This window comes from Dermochelys coriacea, chromosome 1 (genome assembly GCF_009764565.3).
Source record: "Dermochelys coriacea isolate rDerCor1 chromosome 1, rDerCor1.pri.v4, whole genome shotgun sequence".
Lineage (NCBI taxonomy): Eukaryota > Metazoa > Chordata > Testudines > Dermochelyidae > Dermochelys > Dermochelys coriacea.
This window is the reverse complement of record NC_050068.2, coordinates 141,969,954-141,992,530: the sequence shown is the minus strand read 5'-3', so window position 1 is coordinate 141,992,530 and position 22,577 is coordinate 141,969,954.

Below are 22,577 nucleotides of genomic sequence, written 5' to 3'. Positions count from 1 at the left end.
AGACAGTGGAAGATGAGGGAGAGGAAGAAGAAAGTAGAAATGATGGTTCATGTGGAGCAAAAGCTGTTGTAAAGGTGGAAGTCTGACATGTACCTTCTCCTTTAGTTCCTCCTTTGTTTGCTCATGACTTAATCAAATAAATTCCTGTTGGGCTGAAATGTTCCATGCTTGGTCTCAAGATATTATTCCAGAAGGAATTGGAAGATTTAGGCCTGGTCTACACTACAAGTTTAGGTCAAATTTAGCAGCGTTATCTTGATTTAACCCTGCACCCATCACACAACAAAGCCCTTTTTTTTGACTTAAAGGGCTCTTAAAATCAATTTCTTTACTCCACCCCCAACGAGGGGATTAGTGCTGAAATTGGCCTTGCCAGGTCAAATTTGGGGTACAGTGGACGCAATTCGATGGTATTGGCCTCTGGGAGCTAATCCAGAGTGCTCAGCTGTGACTGCTCTGGACAGCACTCTCAACTCAGATGCACTGGCCAGGTAGACAGGAAAAGGCCCGCGAACTTTTGAATCTCGTTTCCTGTTTGGCCAGTGCGGTGAGCTCACCTGCACAGGTCACCATGCAGAACTCATCATCACAGGTGACCAAGCAATCCCAGAATCACAAAAGAACTCCAGCATGGACCAAACGGGAGGTACGGGATCTGATTGCTGTATGGGAAGATGAATCCGTGCTGGCAGAACTCCGTTTGAAAAGACGAAATGCCAAAATATTTGAAAAAATCTCCAATGGCATGAAGGACAGAAGCTATAACAGGGACCTAAAGCAGTGCCACATGAAAATTATGGAGCTCAGGCAAGCCTACCAAAAAACCAGGGAGGCAAAAGGCCACTCCAGTTCAGAGCCCCAGACATGCTGCTTCTATGATGAGCTGCATGTGATTCTAGGGGGTGCAGCCACCACTACCCCAACCCTGTGCTTTGACTCCATCCAAGGAGCGGGAGGCAACACGGAAACTGGTTTTGGGGGCGAGGAAGATGATGAGGAGGAGGTTGTAGATAGCTCATAGCAAGGAAGCAGAGAAACCGGTTTCCCCAACAGCCAGGATCTGTTTATCAACCTGGACCTGGACTCAGTACCCCCGAACCCACCCAAGTTGGGCTCCCGGACCCTGAAGGCTGAGAAGGGACCTCTGGTGAGTGTACCTTTGTAAATATTATACATGGTTTAAAAGCAAGCATGTTTAATGATTAATTTGTCCTGGCATTCGCGGCCAGTGCAGCTACAGGAAAAGTCTGTTAACGTGTCTGGGGGTGGAGCGGAAATCCTCCAGGGACATCTCCATAAAGCTCTCCTGGATGTACTCCCAAAGCCTTTGCAAAAGGTTTCTGGGGAGGGCTGCAACCTTATTCTGTCCTCCACAGTAGGCCACTTTACCACGCCAGGCCAGTAGCACGTAGTCGGGAATCATTGCAGAACAAAGCATTGCAGCGTATGGTCCCGGTGTTTGCTGGCATTCAAACAATATCCGTTCTTTATCTCTCTGTGTTACCCTCAGAAGAGTGATATCATTCATGGTCACCTGATTGAAATAGGATGGTTTTAGTAAGCGGACATTCAGAGGTGCCCATTTCTTCTGACCTGTTTGCTTGTGGCTGAACAGAAATCTTCCCCACTGTTAGACATGTGGTGCGGGGAGGGGTGAAGCCATCATCCCAGAGAATTGTGTGTGGGGGGGAGGGGTTAGCTGGGTTTCTGCTGCATGTGAACCCAGAAACCACAGCCCCTCCTTTTAAATTGCCAACCCATTTTTAATGGCCAACGCAACAGCTACTTCGTATGGGAAATGAGGACGCTGCTGTTTGAAACCATTCCCACATGTTATGAAAGTTAAAGAAGCCAAAAGACTGTTGCTTACCATGGCTGTCCGCAAGCCATATTCTGTTGCCCAGCCCTGCGTGAGTGATCTCTCACACCAAACCGGCATATCCTCAATAAGAGGCAAAATGCAACCTTGTAATGAAAGCACATGTGGTATGTAATGTTAACAGCAAGGTTTATCATGAAAGAGTGTACTCACTGTTCTCTAAAATGTGTCCTTTTAACTACCACTCTCCCTTTTTTCTCACTAACTGCATGTTTCTCTTTCCCAGAAGCCAGCGAAGATTAGAAGGCGAAAAAAACACACTTGGGAGGAAATGTTCTCTGACCTCATGCTGTCTTCCCACACTGACAGAGCACAGCAAAATACGTGGTGCCAGACAACCTCAGAGTGCAGGAAAACACAATATGACCATGTGGAGAGGTGGCAGGCTGAAGATTGTAGGTGGCATCAGCTTGCTGAAAGAAGGCAGGAGTCAGTGCTCAGGCTGCTGGAGGATTAAACTCATATGCTCCAGCATATGGTTGAGCTGCAGGAAAGGCAGCAGGAGCACAGACCGCCGCTACAGCCCCTGTGTAACCAACCATCCTCCTCCCCAAGTTCCATAGCCTCCTCACCCAGACACCCAAGAACGTGGTGGTGGGGGTCTCCGGCCACCCAGGCACTCCACCCCAGAGGATTGCCCAAGCAACAGAAGGCTGGCATTCAATATGTTTTAAACTTTTAAAGTTTTAAAGTGCTGTGTGGCCTTGTCCTTCCCTCCTCCACCACTCCACCCAGTGCTTCCCTCCTCCACCACCTCTCCTGGACTACCTTGGCAGTTATCCCCTTATTTGTGTAATGAATAAATAAAGAATGCATGAATGTGAAGCAACAATGACTTTATTGCCTCTGCAAGCGGTGATTGAAGGGGGGAGGGGAGGGTGCTTGGCTTACAGGAAAGTAGAGTGAACCCAGGGTGGGGGTTTCCATCAAGGAGAAACAAATAGAACTTTCATACTGTAGCCTGGCCATTCCGGAAACTGGTTTTCAAAGCTTCTCTGATTTGCACCGCACCCTCCTGTACTCTTCTAACCGCCCTGGTGTCTGGTTGCGCGTAATTAGCGGCCAGGCAATTTTCCTCGACCTCCCACCCTGCCATAAACATCTCCTCCTTACTCTCACAAATATTGTGGAGCACACAACAAGCAGTAATAACAATGGGAATATTGGTTTTGCTGAGGTCTAATTGAGTCAGTAAACTGCACCAGCGCACTTTTAAATGCCCAAATGCACATTCTACCACCATTCTGCACTTGCTCAGCCTATAGTTGAACAGCTCCTTACTACTGTCCAGGGTGACTGTGTACTGCGTCATGAGCCATGGAATTAATGGGTAGGCTGGGTCCCCAAGGATAACTATAGGCATTTCAACATCCCCAACAGTTATTTTCTGGTCTAGGAAGAAAGTCCCTTGCTGCAGCTGTTGAAACAGACCAGAGTTCCTGAAGATGCGAGCATCATGTACCTTTCCCGGCCATCCCACGTTGATGTTGGTGAAACGTCCCTTGTGATCCACCAGTGCTTGCAGCACAATTGAAAAGTACCCCTTTCGGTTTATGTACTCACTGGGTTGGTGCTCTGGTGCCAAGATAGGGATATGGGTTCCGTCTATGGCCGCACCATAGTTAGGGAATCCCATTGCAGCAAAGCCATCCACTATGACCTGCACATTTCCCAGAGTCACTACTCTTGATATCAGCAGCTCAGTGATAGCTTTGGCTACTTGCATCACAGCAGCCTCCACAGTAGATTTGCCCACTCCAAATTAATTCCCGACTGACTGGTAGCTGTCTGGCGTTGCAAACTTCCAGAGGGCTATCACCACTCGCTTGTGAACTGTGAGGGCTGCTCTCATTTTGGTATTCTTGCGTCTCAGAGCAGGGGAAAGCAAGTCACAAAGTTCCATGAAAGTGCCCTTATGCATGTGAAAGTTTCACAGCCACTGGGAATCATTCCAGACCCGCAACACTATGCGGTCCCACCACTCCGTGCTTGTTTCTCGGGCTCAGAATCGGCATTCCACGCCCTGAACCTGCCCAATTAACAGCATGATGTGCACATTGCAGGGGCCTATACTTTGTGAGAAGTCTATGTCCATGTCCTCATCACTCTCGTCACCACACTGCAGTTGCCTTCTCCTCACCTGGTTTCGCTTTTCTTGCAGGTTATGGTTCTGCATATCCTGCTGGATAATGCGCGCGGTGTTTATAGTGCTCATAATTGCAGCAGTGATCTGAGCGGGCTCCATGTTTCCAGTGTGATGGCATCTGCGCTGAAAAAAGGCGCAAAACGATTGTCTGCTGTTGCTCTGACAGAGGGAGAGGCGACTGACAACATGGCTTACAGTGTTGGCTTACAGGGAATTAAAATCAACAAAGGGGGTGGCTTTGCATCAAGGAGAAACAGAATGGCCCCCTCAGGGATAGAACTCAAAACCCTGGCAGGCTGTTGATTTCATGGAGGGAGGGAGGGAGGAGTGGGGGAGAAAATGAATACAAAACAAATCTGGTCTATTTCTTGTTTTGATCCACTTCATCTATCTTTATACATCTTGCTGGCAGCAGACGGTGCAGTACAACTGCTAGCCATCATAATCTCCTGGGTGCTCGGTAGAAGACGGTGCAGTATGACTGCTGACAGGACTGAATCGCCAGGAGACGAAACTTAAAAGGGAAATGACCTGTCCGAGTCACTCCCGTGTTTGCCCAGGCGCCCCTTACCTCATCAAGGTTGGTTAAAAGAGCACCCTGGAATACGTCGACGATGGCTACCAGTCAGACTGCATTGTCTGCTGCCAACAGGCAATGAGCTGTTGCTGTGTAACAATGCAGTACCGTGTCTGCCAGCACCCAGGAGACATACGGTGATGGTTAGCTGAGCGGGCTCCATGCTTGCTGTGATATGGCGTCTGCACAGGTAACTCAGGAAAAAAGGTGCGAAACGATTGTCTGCTGTTGCCTTTCACAGAAGGAGGGAGGGAAGGGGGGGCCTGATGATATGTACCCAGAACCACCCGCAACAATGTTTTTACCCCATCAGGTACTGGGATTTCTACCCAGAATTCAAATGGGTGGCGGAGACTGCAGGAACTGTGGGATAGCTACCCACAGTGCAACGTTCTGGAAGTCGACGGTTGCCTCAGTACTGTGGACACACTCCACCGATTACCTGCACTTAGAGCATTTGTTTGGGAACACACACGATCGACTGTATAAAAACGCTTTCTACAAAACCGACTTCTAGAAATTCGACCGAATTTTGTAGTGTAGACATAGCCTTAGAAATTCCACAGTAGCAGTTACCCTCATAATTCAGGGTTGGAAAAAGAATGAATAGGCTTTGCAGAGCTTTGTCTTGTCTGGGACAAGCCTTAAGATGATTTTAAGGATCTTTACAACATTATGATGAATTTGCTTTTGGCCTATTCATTATAACAGGCTAGCTAAATATCTGCAGCCAGATAAATATATTGAGATGATCCATTTCATTTAGAAGACTAACTTGGAGCAAGAACACAGTACCAAAGGCAGCAGTGGAGTTCCCAAACCAGTTAATGTGGAATTAAAACCCTGTAGTGATTCAAACATAAAATCTGAAAATCATTTACAGCAGGCTAAAAAAAAAAATGGGGAGGGGGAATCAAAATCAATTTCACTCAGAAATGGAACAAGAAATTAAAATTGGTGTGTCTGCCTGAAAGAGTTGCACACACTGGTGTGTGTGTGTGAGTGTGTGTGTGTGTGTTTTGCAGGGACCACACAGAGAATGTGTTTAATCTGCATTGTACAGTTCCAAATCAAAAAGTGCCAGAGATCAGAAGATCTTTAGGGTATACATTTCTTACACATACATGATTGTGCATGCATACACCATAGGATTTGATTTTACTTCTGGGTCCAGACACTTCATGTGTTGCTAGTGGAATGTTTAAATGTTTGTTGATAATTGGTCTCTAGTGGTCAATTGCTTTCTCTAGTTCATGTGGGTGTGCATGGGGAGGCTCTCAGGTATGTGGGTGAGGAGGGAGTCCTCCCCACACATTATCCCAGAGAGCAACAGCAGAGCTATTCCACATATCTCAGAAATCTGTGTGTAGATAGTGGGGGAAAATGAGAGTATGATCAATGGAGCCACAGTGCCACTGCAGACATACAGGCCTCACCCTTCATATTACATAACATAAGAATGACCATACTGGGTCAGACCAAAGGTCCATCTAGCCCACTATCCCGTCTTCTGACAGTGGCCAATGCCAGGTGCCTCAGGGGGAATGAACAGAACTGGTAATCATCAAGTCATCCATCCCCTGACACCCATTCCCAGCTTCTGGTAAATAGAGGCTAGGGACACCATCCCTGCCCATCCTGGCTAATAGCCATTGATGGACCTATCCACCATGAACTTACCTAGTTTTTTTGGACCCTGATATAATCCTGGCCTTCACAACATCCTCTGGCAACGAGTTCCACCGGTTGACTCTGGGTTGTGTGAAGAAATTCTTCCTTTTGTTTGTTTTAAACCTGCTGCCCATATTCCTCTTCCAGTGGTGTTTGTGGAACCCCCTTTCCTCCTACAAAAGAGCCTTTGGCCTCAGGCATACTGAGTTTGCTACCCTGTTTGTTGGGATTGTCTCAGATCCTGACCCCCACCTGGTGCATAGCAGAAGATGACCAGTTTCTCTGACCCAGAGCTCTCTGAGTTTGCTCTCAAGTTTTTCTGGAATCCAAAATGTAAGTTTGTCTTTTCACTTTTAAAAGCTGCCAAATGATTAAACTATCATCATGCTGAAAAACTGGAGAAATTATCCCTCTATGCTACAGAAGTCTAGGGTATCGAAATAAAACATCTCATATAAAACAAGAATGAAAAGGCTAAAATATAAAATGTAGTCCCTCAGCTATGAGAGTGCATTCATTTTGGGTATTAATTTTCCAGAATTTTGAGTTGATGGTTGCACTGTCATTTGCAAAATAGCTTTGTTATTACAGTAATTCCAGTGGAAAGAGACATTAGTCTGTCTCATAATCTGCACACTGTGTGTCTGAGCACTACAAAGCATGTAGCTGAATAGGAAAACCATTAAGTTTTCCTTCTATTTGTAACTCAAATAGAAATTAAACTCTGAGGCAACAATTTTTCATTAATGTAAGAATTTCGTGCCACAATGATTAGTTGTCTTTGGTTCTTAGATACTGAACTGGAACTACTTATAAAGTCTGAATTTCCTGCTCACATCTCTTTCTCTCTCTCTCTCTTTCCCTCCTGCCCCCCAAATGAGAATTTATAAGTGACCAAAAAATAAAGGGCAACTGTTTTATACCATTCATCCATTCAAAATCCAAACTATCTGGATTTTTCCTATGGATGGTGGAAAAAATGTAATGTCTGAGAATTCTTTGAAACTAGTAAAATTATAATCCATTCTCCTTCATTTCCTCAGTTATGAGTACATTTATCATTTGTATTTGATAGTATACATGTCATTATGCTCCTCTGATTTGTCTTGCCCTTATGACCTTGATGGCTTATAGTTCTAATTTATAGTCTTCAAGAGATCTAATGATGGGTATTCTGCTGGGTTATTTTATGTCTACTTCCTTTTTCTCTGTATCACATCTTATCAATATTTTATATGCAGATGATACACATCTCAACATACTAAATATTATATTTTCTGAAGTTGTTCATCTCCATATCTCTTGCTGTATGAGTGACATCCCCAACTGTTTATATCTAACATTTTATTATTAAGCATGGTTTATAAAGATATCCATTATTTTTGACCCATTACTTGACTGAGACCTAGAGTTAAATTTTTCTCTCATATCAACTGTTCATGTGATACATAGCTGGGTGTAATCCTGAACTCTAAGAGATCATTACATCTCCATACTGACTCCAAAGTTAAGACCTGAGTACATCATTTATTAAATATCTTTAAAATGTATCCCATTTTGCCTATTTGATGACTACCACAACCAAAACCTTGATGCATGCCCATAATGTATTATTCTAACAGCCTCCTGACTAATAGGATCTATCCTGTTCATATTAGAACATATCTGTAGTCATGCAACTTCTTGTTCTTTCATTGCTAGCACACTCGATTTCTTAAATGTATTCACTGGCTTCCTGTTTTCTATTTGTTTCATCTGACTTGTAATCTTAGCATTGAAGACCTGTCTGCTTAATATGTTTCCCACATATCCAGTGTACAAGTGACTCATAGATTCATAGATTCATAGATACTAAGGTCAGAAGGGACCATTCTGATCATCTAGTCTGACCTCCTGCACAGCGCAGGCCACAGAATCTCACCCACCCACTCCTATGAAAAACCTCACCCATGTCTGAGCTATTGAAGTCCTTAAATCATGGTTCAAAGACTTCAAGGAGCAGAGAAGCCTCCCTCAAGTCAACCATGCCCCATGCTACAGAGGAAGGCAAAAAACCTCCAGGGCCTCTCCAATCTGCCCTGGAGGAAAATTCCTTCCCGACCCCAAATATGGCAATCAGCTAAACCCTGAGCATATGGGCAAGATTCACCAGCCAGATACTACAGAAAATTCTTTCCTGGGTAACTCAGATCCCATCCATCTAATATCCCATCTCAGGGGATTAGGCCTATTTACCCTGAATATTTAAAGATCAATTACTTACCAAAATCCCATTATCCCATCATACCATCTCCTCCATAAACTTATCAAGTAGAATCTTAAAACCAGATAGATCTTTTGCCCCCACTGCTTCCCTTGGAAGGCTATTCCAAAACTTCACTCCTCTGATGGTTAAAAACCTTCGTCTGATTTCAAGTCTAAACTTCCTGGTGGCCAGTTTATACCCATTTGTTCTTGTGTCCACATTGGTGCTGAGCTGAAATAATTCCTCTCCCTCTCCTGTATTTATCCCTCTGATATATTTATAGAGAGCAATCATATCTCCCCTCAACCTTCTTTTAGTTAGGCTAAACAAGCCAAGCTCCTTAAGTCTCCTTTCATAAGACAAGTTTTCCATTCCTCGGATCATCCTAGTAGCCCTTCTCTGTACCTGCTCCAGTTTGAATTCATCCTTTTTAAACATGGGAGACCAGAACTGCACACAGTATTCTAGGTGAGGTCTCACCAGTGCCTTGTATAATGGTACTAAAACCTCCTTATCCCTACTGGAAATGCCTCTCCTGATGCATCCCAAAACCGCATTAGCTTTTTTCACAGCCATATCACATTGGCAGCTCATAGTCATCCTATGATCAACCAATACTCCAAGGTCCTTCTCCTCTTCTGTTACTTCTAATTGATGCGTCCCCAACTTATAACTAAAATTCTTGTTATTAATCCCTAAATGCATAACCTTACACTTCTCACTATTAAATTTCATCCTATTACTATTACTCCAGTTTACAAGGTCATCCAGATCCTCCTGTATAATATCCCGATCCTTCTCTGAATTGGCAATACCTCCCAGCTTTGTATCATCTGCAAACTTTATTAGCACACTCCCACTTTTTGTGCAAGGTCAGTAATAAAAAGATTAAATAAGATTGGTCCCAAAACCGATCCCTGAGGAACTCCACTGGTAACCTCCCTCCCACCTGACAGTTCGCCTTTCAGTAGGATCCGTTGCAGTCTCCCCTTTAACCAATTCCTTATCCACCATTTGATGTTCATATTGATCCCCATCTTCTCCAATTTAATTAATAATTCCCCATGTGGCACGGTATCAAATGCCTTACTGAAATCTAGGTAAATTAGACCCACTGCATTTCCTTTATCTAAAAAATCTGTTACCTTTTCAAAAAAGGAGATTAGGTTGGTTTGGCACGATCTACCTTTTGTAAAACCATGTTGTATTGTGTCCCATTTACCATTGACTTCAATGCCCTTAACTAATTTCTCCTTCAAAATTTTTTCCAGGACCTTGCATACTACAGATGTCAAACTAACTGGCCTGTAGTTACCTGGATCACTTTTTTTCCTTTCTTAAAAATAGGAACGATATTAGCACTTCTCCAATCATTTGGTACTACTCCTGAGTTTACAGATTCATTAAAAATTCTTGCTAATGGGCTTGCAATTTCAGGTGCCAATTCCTTTAATATTCTTGGATGAAGATTATCTGGGCCCCCCGATTTAGTCCCATTAAGCTGTTTCAGTTTCGCTTCTACCTCAGATATGGTAATATCTACCTCTATATCCTCATTCCCATTTGTCATGCTACCATTATCCCCAAGATCCTCTTTAGCCTTATTAAAGACTGAGGCAAAGTATTTGTTTAGATATTGGGCTATGCCTAGATTATCTTTAACCTCCACTCCATCCTCAGTGTTAAGCGGCCCCACTTCTTCTTTCTTAGTTTTCTTCTTATTTATATGGCTATAGAACCTTTTACTATTGGTTTTAATTCCCTTTGCAAGGTCCAACTCTACTCGACTTTTAGCCTGTCTCACTTTATCCCTAAATGTTCTGACCTCAATTAGGTAGCTTTCCTTGCTGATCCCTCCCATCTTCCACTCCCTGTATGCTTTCTGCTTCTTCTTAATCACCTCTCTAAGATGCTTGCTCATCCAGCTTGGTCTACAACTCCTTCCTATGAATTTTTTCCCCTTTCTTGGGATACAGGCTTCCGATAGCTTCTGCAGCTTTGATTTAAAGTAATCCCAGGCCTCCTCTACCTTTAGATCCATAAGTTCTTCAGTCCAATCCACTTCCCTAATTAATTTCTTTAATTTTTGAAAGTCAGCCCTTTTGAAATCAAAAACCCTAGTTGCAGATTTATTTTTGTTAATCCTTCCATTTAGTTTGAACTGAATTAGCTCATGATCACTTGAGCCAAGATTGTCCCCTACAACCATTTCTTCTATGAGATCCTCGCTACTCACCAAAATTAAATCTAAAATGGCATCCCCTCTAGTCGGTTCAGCAACTGCTTGATGAAGGAATCCATTATCTATCGCATCTAGGAAAATCTGAGCCCTATTATTATTACTAGCACTGGTCCTCCAGTCTATATCTGGGAAGTTAAAGTCTCCCATGATCACGCAGTTTCCATTAGTATTTACTTTATTAAAGACATTAAAAACAGGCTCTATCCATATCCAAATTAGATCCCAGAGGTCTATAGAACACCCCAAGCACTATCGTAGGAGAGGCTTTACTAGTTTTCTTCCCCAATGTAATTTTTGCCCAGACGGACTCTGTCTTATCCATTGCATCGCTTCTTATTTCTTTACATTCTACCTCATCATTGATATACAATGCTACTCCACCCCCTTTACCTTTGTTTCTGTCTTTTCCAAATAGCACATACCCTTCAATACCTGTAGTCCAGTCATGACTACTATTCCACCATGTTTCTGTTATCCCTATAGTATCTGGTTTCACTTCCTGCACCAGTAGCTCTAGTTCCTCCATTTTGTTACCTAGGCTCCTCGCATTGGTGTATAAACATCTTAATTTTTGCTGTTTGGCCTCGCTCACATTTTGTACCCGATAAGCACAGTCATTCTACAGCCAGTATAATCTATTAGACTAGTATCCACACCGACTCATAACTTGCACTTAATTTCTGGCTTGCCTCTAGCAGCTATACTTTTTACCATCTGCCAACTCTAAATATTGGGCATTTGCCTATCTTGTTTCGTTGTGACGGAATTGTCTACCTTGCAAGATTCACATTAGAGTCTGGTTCCAAAATTCACAATACATTCTTTTTCTAGGGCCATCTTCATGTATAGTCATTCAAAATGACAATAAATACTCATTGGGCCAGGGAAAGAGATTGAAATTGATTATATATCCTGGTAGTAGGACACACACCTAGGTGGTGGGAGACCTGAGTTCACATCTCTGCTCCAATTACTTTATTAGTTATAAAAAGTAGAACAGTTTTAATAGGAGAGATGGTGAGTGACCCACATCAGAGTAGCCCAGTGGTTAGGGAACTCTTGTGCAATCTTGGATACCCAAGTTCAGATTTCTTCACATCAGGCAGGAAGGGAGAAATGAATCTAACTCTTCCATATCCTAAGTAAGTGCTCAAACCACTAGCTGAAGGTACTAGGGAGGCCTCTGATAACCGTTTCAGGTAAAACAACATGTTTCATTCAACCTGATTTTTTTCTGTATGGGTTAAATGAACCAATTTTTTAAAATTTTTTTTCTTTTAGCTACCAGTAAACTGAAAGATCATTTATTCACCCAGCTCTTTCTATAAGGCTGTTTCCCCGTTCTAATTTCTAATCCTATTGCAGCAAAGATTGAAAGGCTGTTGCACTAAACTTGTTGTCATTCCAATCTGAAGTCTCAGAAATAGTCCTGTAAAGTCTCCTGACTGTTAACCATTCCAGATTCTGCCCAGTACTTTTCAGAAAATTCTGAAACCTTATTTTATTTTCTTCCTAGGATTGTAAATGTGGCTTGTACAAAACAGTGGAATTCACAATTCAGTAGAATTGAAGTGTTAGTTGTCTGGGGATTCGTCATTAGCGAGGCAAACTACGTGCCCTTATTATAAGCCATTGAGATATCAAAGGTTTTGTTGAATTTCATCCTTACAAAACATCATCTATCAAAATGAAGTCACTTAATCTCCAGTGCTTTTAGAGCAAATGATTTTAGATTGATGCCTGGAAAATGAATGTGCAAACTTAAACAAGAATATTTATCTTCAGCTTCTGCATCTCCTTTTAATACATATCTCTGGAGGTATCCTTCCTCAAGCAGTTGGAGAAAAAAACTGTTTTTCTCTTTCTTCTTGTCCATAGGATCTACAGTTTTGAACACTGCTGTGTTCCTGAAGCAATGTTATAGGTGATTTTTGAATGCAATATGGCATTGGTTCCTGGTAACTGGAAACTACTGTTCCATTGGAAACAACAGCAACCAGATAACTCCAGAGACATTACAATTACATGGCTATGCAATCTTCTGATTGACAGGCAAATAATGATTGCTAAAGGGCAGTTTAGTCTTCAAAGAGAATTGTGTTTACTTAGATAATGACTATTTTCAGAAGCAGGAGCAATCAAAAAGCTTGAAAATTTATTATGAGAGAGATTCTTTACTGTTTTTCCATTCTACATTTTGCTAAACAGTTGGTGCTTTTAATAAACAGTATGTTTTGCTATCTTCTGTTTTGCTATCTTGCTTTCATGCCTGGATATTTAATAATAGCGGTGCATTATAGATTAAAATCCTCACTTGTTCTGGTACTGATTGTATTTTACGGGGGGGGGGGGAGGGAGGAATCCCAATGACATGATTGCAAAGAGCATGTTTTTCAATATTATACTCAGAGCAAAATATTGAAAAATAACTTGCCTTCACTTTAACCTGCATAATTATAACCGGTTCTTGAAAAGATCTTTACTATTAATTCACACGTTTTTGCTTATGCTCCTTCCATAGTTAAGTGGTTTATCAGCTTCAGTGAGATGATCTAATTAATCCAGTACTTGTTGCTTCATTGGGTGCTAATTGCAGTATCCTGCCATTAAGAAAGATGAAATAATAGCTATTTTCTTCTGATTATAAGCACCATGGCTTTTCTCCTCCACTTACCCTATCCTCAGGACAATATTCATCAGGCATCTGTTTTATGATATCAATTCTCCAAAATGCACTCACTCAGTGATCACCTCTGTGTCTTAACATCCCATCAAGCCTGTCTGCCTTAACTGACTAAATCACTGGGCAATAGAATTTGAAAACTCTGTACTATTCATCAGATGTTACCAGGCTTTCATTGCTTATCCACATTTATTGCTAAATATTGATTTTGAAATGTAGAATGCAACACACTTGAAAAAGATTTACAAAATTATAGTTCTTGGTTATTTTTTCTCACTTTTGAGCTATAGGGAAACTAAGAGCAGCTGAAGATGCTCCAATACATAGCTTAGAGAGCAGTCTAGAGAAGAACCAGTATCCTGGGTCAGAATATTGGAAATTTGACATTACTAGTTACACTGATCATTATACTGCTCTGGGACTTTGCCATACAACCAGGTCATAAGAAAGTCTAGTTAGAGATACAGTACTAAAGGGAGTGATTGATCTGCCCAATATAGACAGAAGCAAAGAAAGCATAATGTAAGAAAATAAATAGGAGGACATATGGAAAATTAGAGATTTTTAACTTTTAGTAAAGTATTATTCAAAAATGTCATTCTTGTTTCAAGATGTTGTTGGGCATCAGCAAGCAACAATAATGAATGGCAAACAAAGCTTGTAAATTGTGTGTAAAGGGGTATGAATCTGCTTCTCAGACACTATGCAGAGTTTCATTTCACTGTATGCAAAAGTGAGGAGTTAGAACCAAAAATGGAAAAACCTTGAATGGTGCCATTTGTCAAGCTCACAAAACAAGATGGGGGTTTGATGGGGTTTGTTAAAATTTAATCAAGAACAAGTGGCTGCTGGGAGTTGTCAACTTTCTCGTGGGCAGACCAAGGATTTGAATCCTACTAGATGCTGATCACCCTCAATTACTGCTGAGAAACAGAGTGGAAAGTGCTCAACCTCTTACAGGACAGGTTGCCCACTTTGCAGGATTGGCCAGAGGGATATTTTGGGCCTGGGATGATATGAGATTGATTGTTTTGCTTTTGAAATGGAATTGAGATATGATCCTGTTGTGGTGGATGGTGTCAATGCTAGGGTTGCCAACTCCAGAATTGAAGATAATCTAGTCCAACCCCCTGCTCAAAGCAGGACCTAATCCCCAACTAAATCATCCCAGCCAGGGCTTTGTCAAGCCTGACCTTAAAAACCTCTAAGGAAAGAGATTCCACCACCTCCCCAGGTAACCCATTCCAGTGCTTCACCACCCTCCTAGTGAAAAAGTTTTTCCTAATATCCAACCTAAACCTCCCTCACTACAACTTGAGACCACTACTCCTTGTTCTGTCATCTGCTACCACTGAGAACAGCCTAGATCCACCCTCTTTGGAACCCCCTTCCAGGTAGTTGAAAGCAGCTATCAAATCCCCCCATTCTTCTGCAGACTAAATAATCCCAGTTCCCTCTGCCTCTCCTCATAAATCATGTGCTCCATTTAACAATTCCCTGCCTAACATAGGCCAAAAATATATCTGCTCCCCAGTTAGAGAGGTGTACCCACACTTTCCCTGTATCACCCAAGCACCAGTATGATATTTTTAGTGAGTGATTACCAATCTTTCCTGATTCTGATTATTCACACATCTTCCGGCCTTGTCAATCCCTGGACACCTGGTGGCTCCCGCCATACTTTCAGCTGCAAGGTTTCTGACCAGTTTAAAATCTTCCCCGGGAAAAGGTCATGGATCTGCCCTAAAGCTCTCTGTGCCCTGATGATTAAACCAATTCCCCTTAAATTGTTTTCACACACACATACAATAATAGTTTGGGTGTGAGAGGAGTCTTTAGGCTGGAGGGGCAAGATCTACATATCCTCCCCCTTGCTTGGGGCCAATGGCTTACCTGGGTTCTACTAACCTGCCCAACTACTCAAGTGAGGTCTTCACTCCTGGGCCCCCCTCATCTTAATTTCCAACCCTTAATGGAGCACTACCTCTTCCTCTCCAGTCCAGGCAAAGAATCTACATGCCTGTGAGAAAGCAGAAGTTGCATTTTGAATCACAGAATGGCATCTCAAACACAACATACACATTGGACTTCATTTGGAAATAAGTAGCCCTTTTCCCTTTAAAGTGGCTATTGTAAAACAAAGCTGCTGCACACAGTTCTAAGTGCAAATTATTGGTTCTCGGTAGAGATCTGCTAAGCTACTGAAATGATCTTAGAAAGCATAAAACAGAGAATTGTGTGCTGACTCTCTCTGGGAGGGGTCACTTACAGTATCTATTTTCTGATACATCTAGAATTCTGACATATTTCTTTTTCTAGAAAAGGTACTTTTGTGTACCTGATATAACTGAGAGAAGGATTTGAAGCCATTTTAAAGCAGCCTGAACACTTCCTGTAACCTGTTTTGATGTTTTCTTTATTTTCAGAGCAGGCTCTATTTTAGAATAATAACAGGATAAAAGTATGGGAACTAAAATAGAAGAAGCTCAATTCATTTTCAAATATACTTTGACGAAATTGGACAGATTAAGAGATTGTAATGGATGTAGTGGTTAAAGAGCTGGAAAGGTATTCCTATGCACATATAGCAATTCCTAGTTAAGAAGATTGAGCATTAGGGGAATTAGGGAAAGAAGAGAGAGTAAGTAATATGATTGGATAATTTTAAATTGAAAAAAGAGTTAATGTGCTAATAATATATTTGTGTGCAGTCTATTTTTTATTAATGAGAGCTGAACAGAAAAGAGAGGATGATTAATTTAAAAAAAAAAACCCAACTGTGTGCAACCAATCACAAGAAAAGGTGAGAACAAAGCTGGTTCATGTTTGACCTTATGAGTTGTTTTAATATGTTCATATGTTAATATGTTAAGCTTTAACTTAGCAAGACACTCATCCATATGCTTAATTTTAAGCACATGTGTAGTGCCATTGAAATCAATGGTTTCAGAGTAGCAGCCGTGTTAGTCTGTATCCTCAAAAAGAAAAGGAAGACTTGTGGCACCTTAGAGACTAACAAATTTATTAGAGCATAAGCTTTTGTGAGCTACAGCTCACTTCATCGGATGCATGCAGTGGAAAATACAGTGGGGAGATTTATATACATAGAGAATATGAAACAGTGGTTGTTACCATACACACTGTAACGAGAGTGATCACTTAAGGTGAGCTATTACCAGCAAGCGGGGGGGTGGGAGAGAACCTTTTGTTGTGATAATCAACGAGGGCCATTTCCAGCAGTAATAGCTTTTTTGTTTATCTATCTATCTATCTATCTATCTATCTATCTATCTATCTATCTATCTATCTATCTATTGTTTCATGTTCTCTATGTATATAAATCTCCCCACTGTATGTTCCACTGAATGCATCCGATGAAGTGAGCCGTAGCTCACGAAAGCTTATGCTCAAATAGATTTGTTGGTCTCTAAGGTTCCACAAGTACTCTTTTTCTTTTTATTGAAATCAATGCGGCTACTCACTGGAAGAAGTGCCTTGATGAATCTGGGCTGTAACAGTCCCAATTGGAGAGAGCTGGGAGGACTGTTTGGGAGATCAGATCAGGATGGAAGAAGAGCCTGGAGGAAGGGTGGGGAGAAAACACCAAAGCTAAGTATAGACTACTGCTTTGAGGTGTTGGAATGGAGTTTAGTTTGGGACTGCGGGTCGTTGTAAACTCTTGCTGGTATTAAACTAACCCCAGGCGGGGTGTCAGGGGGAGTAGGTTAACCAGATAAAGGCTCTGAGAGTTCTTAAAGGGCCCTGAAGAGAAGAAAAAAAGGGGGGGGGGGCACAAGAGACACTCACAGCCAGGAGAGGTGCTTAATAAGCAGCAGCCCTGTTACAAGAGCCTGAGACATGATTGCGATTGGCCTCCTTAGAAATACTAAGATAAAATAGTTAAATCAGAGCAAACAGCAGAAGGCTTCTTTGCCATCCTTGGGTTGCTGCAAGTTGTCTAGTAGTGCTACATGAGAAGTCTGAAAACAGCTTTAGTCAAAAGGAACACAAAGTGATTGTATTTCATATGTTAAACAAAAGCAAAACCACCCATCCTTTCCACTTCTAAGGGAGAAATCTGGGTATTCTTTTCAAAACCACATTTCCTGAGGGCAAAAATTAAGCTGAGGCCTTATTTGAAAAACTGCAAATTTTTTTTACTAAGGGTGAAATTCATGTTTTTGTAGCAAAAGTCTGATTCAGAAAGGCGAATTTTGTCATTGATTAAATTGTATAATTCACGTTAATACGTGTACAAATCTCATATTGCACACTTGAACCTTTGTAAAGTTAAACTGGATAGTTTTGCACTCCTTCACTATGGCCTTGAGTCAGAGAGGCTAAGGTCAGAAGAGACCATCGGGTCGTCTAGTCTGACCTCCTGGGTATCACAGGCAACACTACCCAGCACCTGCACATTAACCCCAACAACCAAAATTAGACCCAAGTGTTATAGCCGACAAGACACTAGACTATTATGTGCCACAGGCAAAGAATAAGGACCAAGGTGCACCAGTGTCCAAGTCCTCCTCAATGGCAGGGAAATGATTAAGTGAGATATACCCAGATAATTCTGGCATTTGACCCCACCTACATGCTGCTGAAGAAGGCAAACAACCTCCAAGCTCCCTGCCAATCTGACCTTCCCAACCCAACCTATGGTGACAAGTTAGACCTTGAAGATGTGAGCAAGAACCAGCCAACCAAGCAGGTGAGAGGGAGAAAGCTCGGTGCCAACTCAGAGCACTGGCCTTCCCTGTCCAATGTCCCATCTCCAGCTAAGGCCATCCCTGGTGCTTCAGATGAAGGAGATAAACAAACACCTCCAGAATATGCTGAATCCATGAAATGTGACCTTTTAGGGAAGGCAAAACACAAACTGGAAGGTGAGCCCCAGGGCTTCTGAGCCCTGCCCCCTACCATCACAAGCAACCCTGTCATACAGTCACTCATACATTTGTCCATCCCTCTCTTAAAATTAAGTTGTTTGCCCCCACAACTCCTATCGTGAGGCTGTTCCAGAACCTCACCCCTCTGGTGGTTAGAAACCTTCTAATTTTCACCCTGAATTTGTTCATGGTTTATTCTTGTGCCAACATTGTCCTTTAGCTTAATTAGCTCTTTACCATCTCTTGTATTTATCCCCCTACTGTACTTATAAAGACGAATTATATCCATCTTGGCCTTCTTTTTGCCAGACTAAACAGGCCAAGCTCTTTCAGTTTCCTCTCATAAGATAGGCCCTTCATTCCCCTAATCATCCCAGTAGTTCTTCTCTACACCTATTGCAGTTTACATTAATCTTTCTTGAACATGGGTGACCAGAATTGTACACAGTATTTCAAATGAGGTGTTATCTGTGCCATGTACAATAACAAATTAAGACGGGAACGGTGAACCGCAGCCACTGGGAGATGCAGACAGCCATGCAAATGTAAACAAACTCCATTAATAACCTCCATAATTCACCTTTCAGCACAACCTGTTACCTTCTCCCCATTAGCGAGTTCCCTTTCCATGTTATAATGCTTGTACAGATCCCCTTCTTCCCTAATTTAACTAATAATTTTCCATGTGCTATCGCGTCAAATGCTTTACTAAAGTCCAAGTATGCTAGATCTACTGCACTTCTCTTATCTGAAAAAAACAGTTATATTGTCAAAGAAAGAAATCAGGTTAGCCTGGCATGATCTACCTTTGGTAAACCCATGTTGCATTTAATCCCCTTTATCATTTATCTCTATGAATCTAATTATTCTTTCCTTTGCAATTTATTCCAAAGCCTTGCATACTAGTGAGGTCAGACTAACAGCTCTGTAATTGGATCCCTTTCTTAAATATAGGTATGGCATTAGCTAGTCTCCAGTCATATGATACTACCCATAAATAGATAGATTCATTAAAAGTCCTTGCTATTGGACTAGCAATTTTATGTCCAGTTCTTTTAGTTAGTATTCTGGGATGGAAATTATCTACTGCCCCTGATCTGAGCACATTAATTTTTAAAGTCTTTTTTTCCACCTCAAATGTGGTGACTTCCATTTCTAGACACTCATTTCCTTCAGTCACATTGCATTCATGCACATGCTCCATATTATACTTATTGAAAATTGAGGCAAAGTATTCATTTAACTTTTGGCCCATATTGAGATTATCTTTGATCTCCTTCCCATCCATGCTGCATAGAGGCCCAACAGCATCCTTCCATAGTCTCTTTTTATTTATATAACTAAATATAATTTATTTCAATTTTCTTGGCAAGAGCTAATTCAGCTTCACTTTTAGCAATTCTCACTCTATGCCTACATTTTCTAACCTACACAATGTAGCTTTTTGTCCATACCCTATTGGCTCTCTGCTTACTTCTAATAATCTTTTTGAGGTGGTTATTCATCCAGCTGGGTTGCAGAACCTTTCCCAACAGGTTTTTCCCCTTGCTTGGGATGCAAATTTCAAATAGTTTTGTATAGTTGATATGAAGAAATTCCAAGCCTCCTAAAGCCTGGAGTTCTTCAGTCCAGTTGATTTATTTTTCTAGTTCCTTTAATTTCCCTAGTTCTGACCTTTTGAAATCAAAAATCAGAGTTGATGACTTGGTGTTGATCATTCTTCCATCTAATTTAAATTGAATCAACTTGTGATTGCTTGATCCAAGATTATTTCCTCGAATCAACTCTTCTATGATGTACTCACTGCTTACCAAAACAAGTCTAAAATTGCATCACTTCTGGTTGGTTCAGTGGTGATTTGATGATGATGTTATCTATTACATCCAGGAATAAGTGGGCCCTACCAGTATTAGTAGCATTTATTCTCTAAACTGTACCCGGAAGGTTAGTCTCCCACTATTTCCAAAAGTGTTTGTCTCTCTAGTAATATTAAAAAGATCACTCACTATCCATATTTGAATCTGTAGCAGACTCCTCCTATTATCCCAACAGAACCTCTTTTATAATCCTTCCCCAAAGTTATTTTGACCCAAACAGATTCTTTTTGTCCATACTATCACTTTGTATTTATTTACAGTTTACTGCTTCATTGATGTACAATGCTACCCTACCATCTTTATCTTTATTTCTAAACAGCACATACCTGTATTCAGTCATGAGTGCTTTCTATTATGATTTTGTAGTCCCTATAATATCTGGCTTGACCCCTGCACAACCTTTCTGAATCAGGACCTATTTCCCTATATTTTACCTTTCCATATGGGCTTTGTTTACTTCCATGTTCCTTTTGAAAGGTATATATAATTAAAAATCCACAGCGTGAACAAATGCTGAAATGTAACATTAACACTCATGGTACAGTGCTCTATGTCCCTGATTTAAGAAATCACTTCAACATCTGCTTAATTTACAGCATGTGCTTAATTCCCACTACCTTTGATGGGAATATACTGCTGTAGTTTCCACCGCTGCATATGCTCCTCACAAATAGCATTTGTGAGAGTTTGCTCTTTTGGGGGCATCTGCTCTGAAAAAGAAACCTTCATGGGCTGATTATTAAAGCAGCTAAAATTCTTGACCTGACTAGTATCTCTGGGAATTGAACTACCATCCTCAAGAGTAGTTGCTGGAAACACAATCACAAACCATTTCAGCTAAGGCCTCAGACATTTTACCAATAACTGTGTTTTGAGAAATAGTTTGATTTTATTGGAAAATGCTTGTTAGAGGTGTTTTCCCCCCAAACAAACTTTTCTTTTTTCCCCTCCTCAAAACAAGGAAAACTTACTCCACTGAAAGTATTATTTCCAGTATTAGAGTGCTGAATAATGTGTGCTCTGGACAACAGAGCTATTGGACATGGGGTAATAAAATGTTTGGGAGAAGGAATTGTTAGTAGTAGGGTTGGTGGGGGAAGTGGGTTGTAGAAAGAGGAGTAATATTTTAAGGTACTATTGTAAAACATCTGAAACTTTGGAGAGTAAGGCCTCAGCAAAGCATGAACAAGTCACATGCTTCCAGTTAAGTGTATGCTTAAGTGCTTTGTTTTGTATAGGCCTCCAATCATATCCAAAAGCACATGTGGTAGGACTCATCCTTTCACCAATGGATAATCAGATTTATGGTGATTTTGCAAACAAGTTGCAGACAAGTTTTGGGCTGCAAATTTGAGGAATTTGACCTTGAAAAGGGACATTGATTCTGTCTAATAAATTACAGTGAGAGAGAGAGAACGTTTTCTATAAATGATGCATTAGGAAGATATTTTATCAGTGAATTCACATTTTTAATATTGTATCTGATTAGATTTTCTCAGTGAAGTAAATCCTGTTCCCTCCTGTGTGGTTGTGGAAATCCCTCCTGGCAGGGGAATTGGTGTACTTCTGTTGAACAAATGGGGTCTGGTTATAGATGTGTGCATTGAGAGTCAGGAGAGGAATGTGCTGGGGGAACAGGGTACCCTTTGGAGCTCCTACCCTGTACTGTACAGGAGATGTGAGGAGACACTTGCTCCTCACTAGTTTATATTAAAAAAAAAAAAGAAATTAACAACTTTGCTACTTTAAGTTAAGGGTGCTACCAAGGAACATTACAGTCTAAAAACAATAACAGCAAACTATAAAAGCTGAATTGAGGCTACAGAGCCAGAGTTAAGGTTATTTTTGGAATATGCAATGCAATATTTTACATGAATATATTTAAGAACTCTTGGTATATTTGAATATTTATCTCCCTCGTCTTCATGGTTCACTTTCATGCTTTTGCAATGATTGCTTAGGCATAGTTTTAACTTAAGTTTTTAAAATATGTTCTTAATGTTTTAAAGTGCCCTAAAATCTTCCAAAAATGCCTAAGTGTAAAACATTGCAGTACTGGGGTTAAAGAGCTTTTTCTAGAGGTGTTAATACCCTTTGATAGGTTTAAAATTATTGTTTTATGCTTTTAAATTTTGTGCTGTCTAGGGATTCATAAGTGCATGTAAAAATAACAGAATGACATAATTTATTTCTCTAGATGCAGTTAGTGGGGCTATGCTAACATTCACCACTATTATAATACAAAAATACAGTATGCAGGAAAGTCCCAAGCAAAGAATAATCCTTGTAGGATTGATTTCACAATCTCCTTAATAACAATGGAGAACTGTATTTATTTTCCATGATGTATTACTGAGTCAAACTCGAG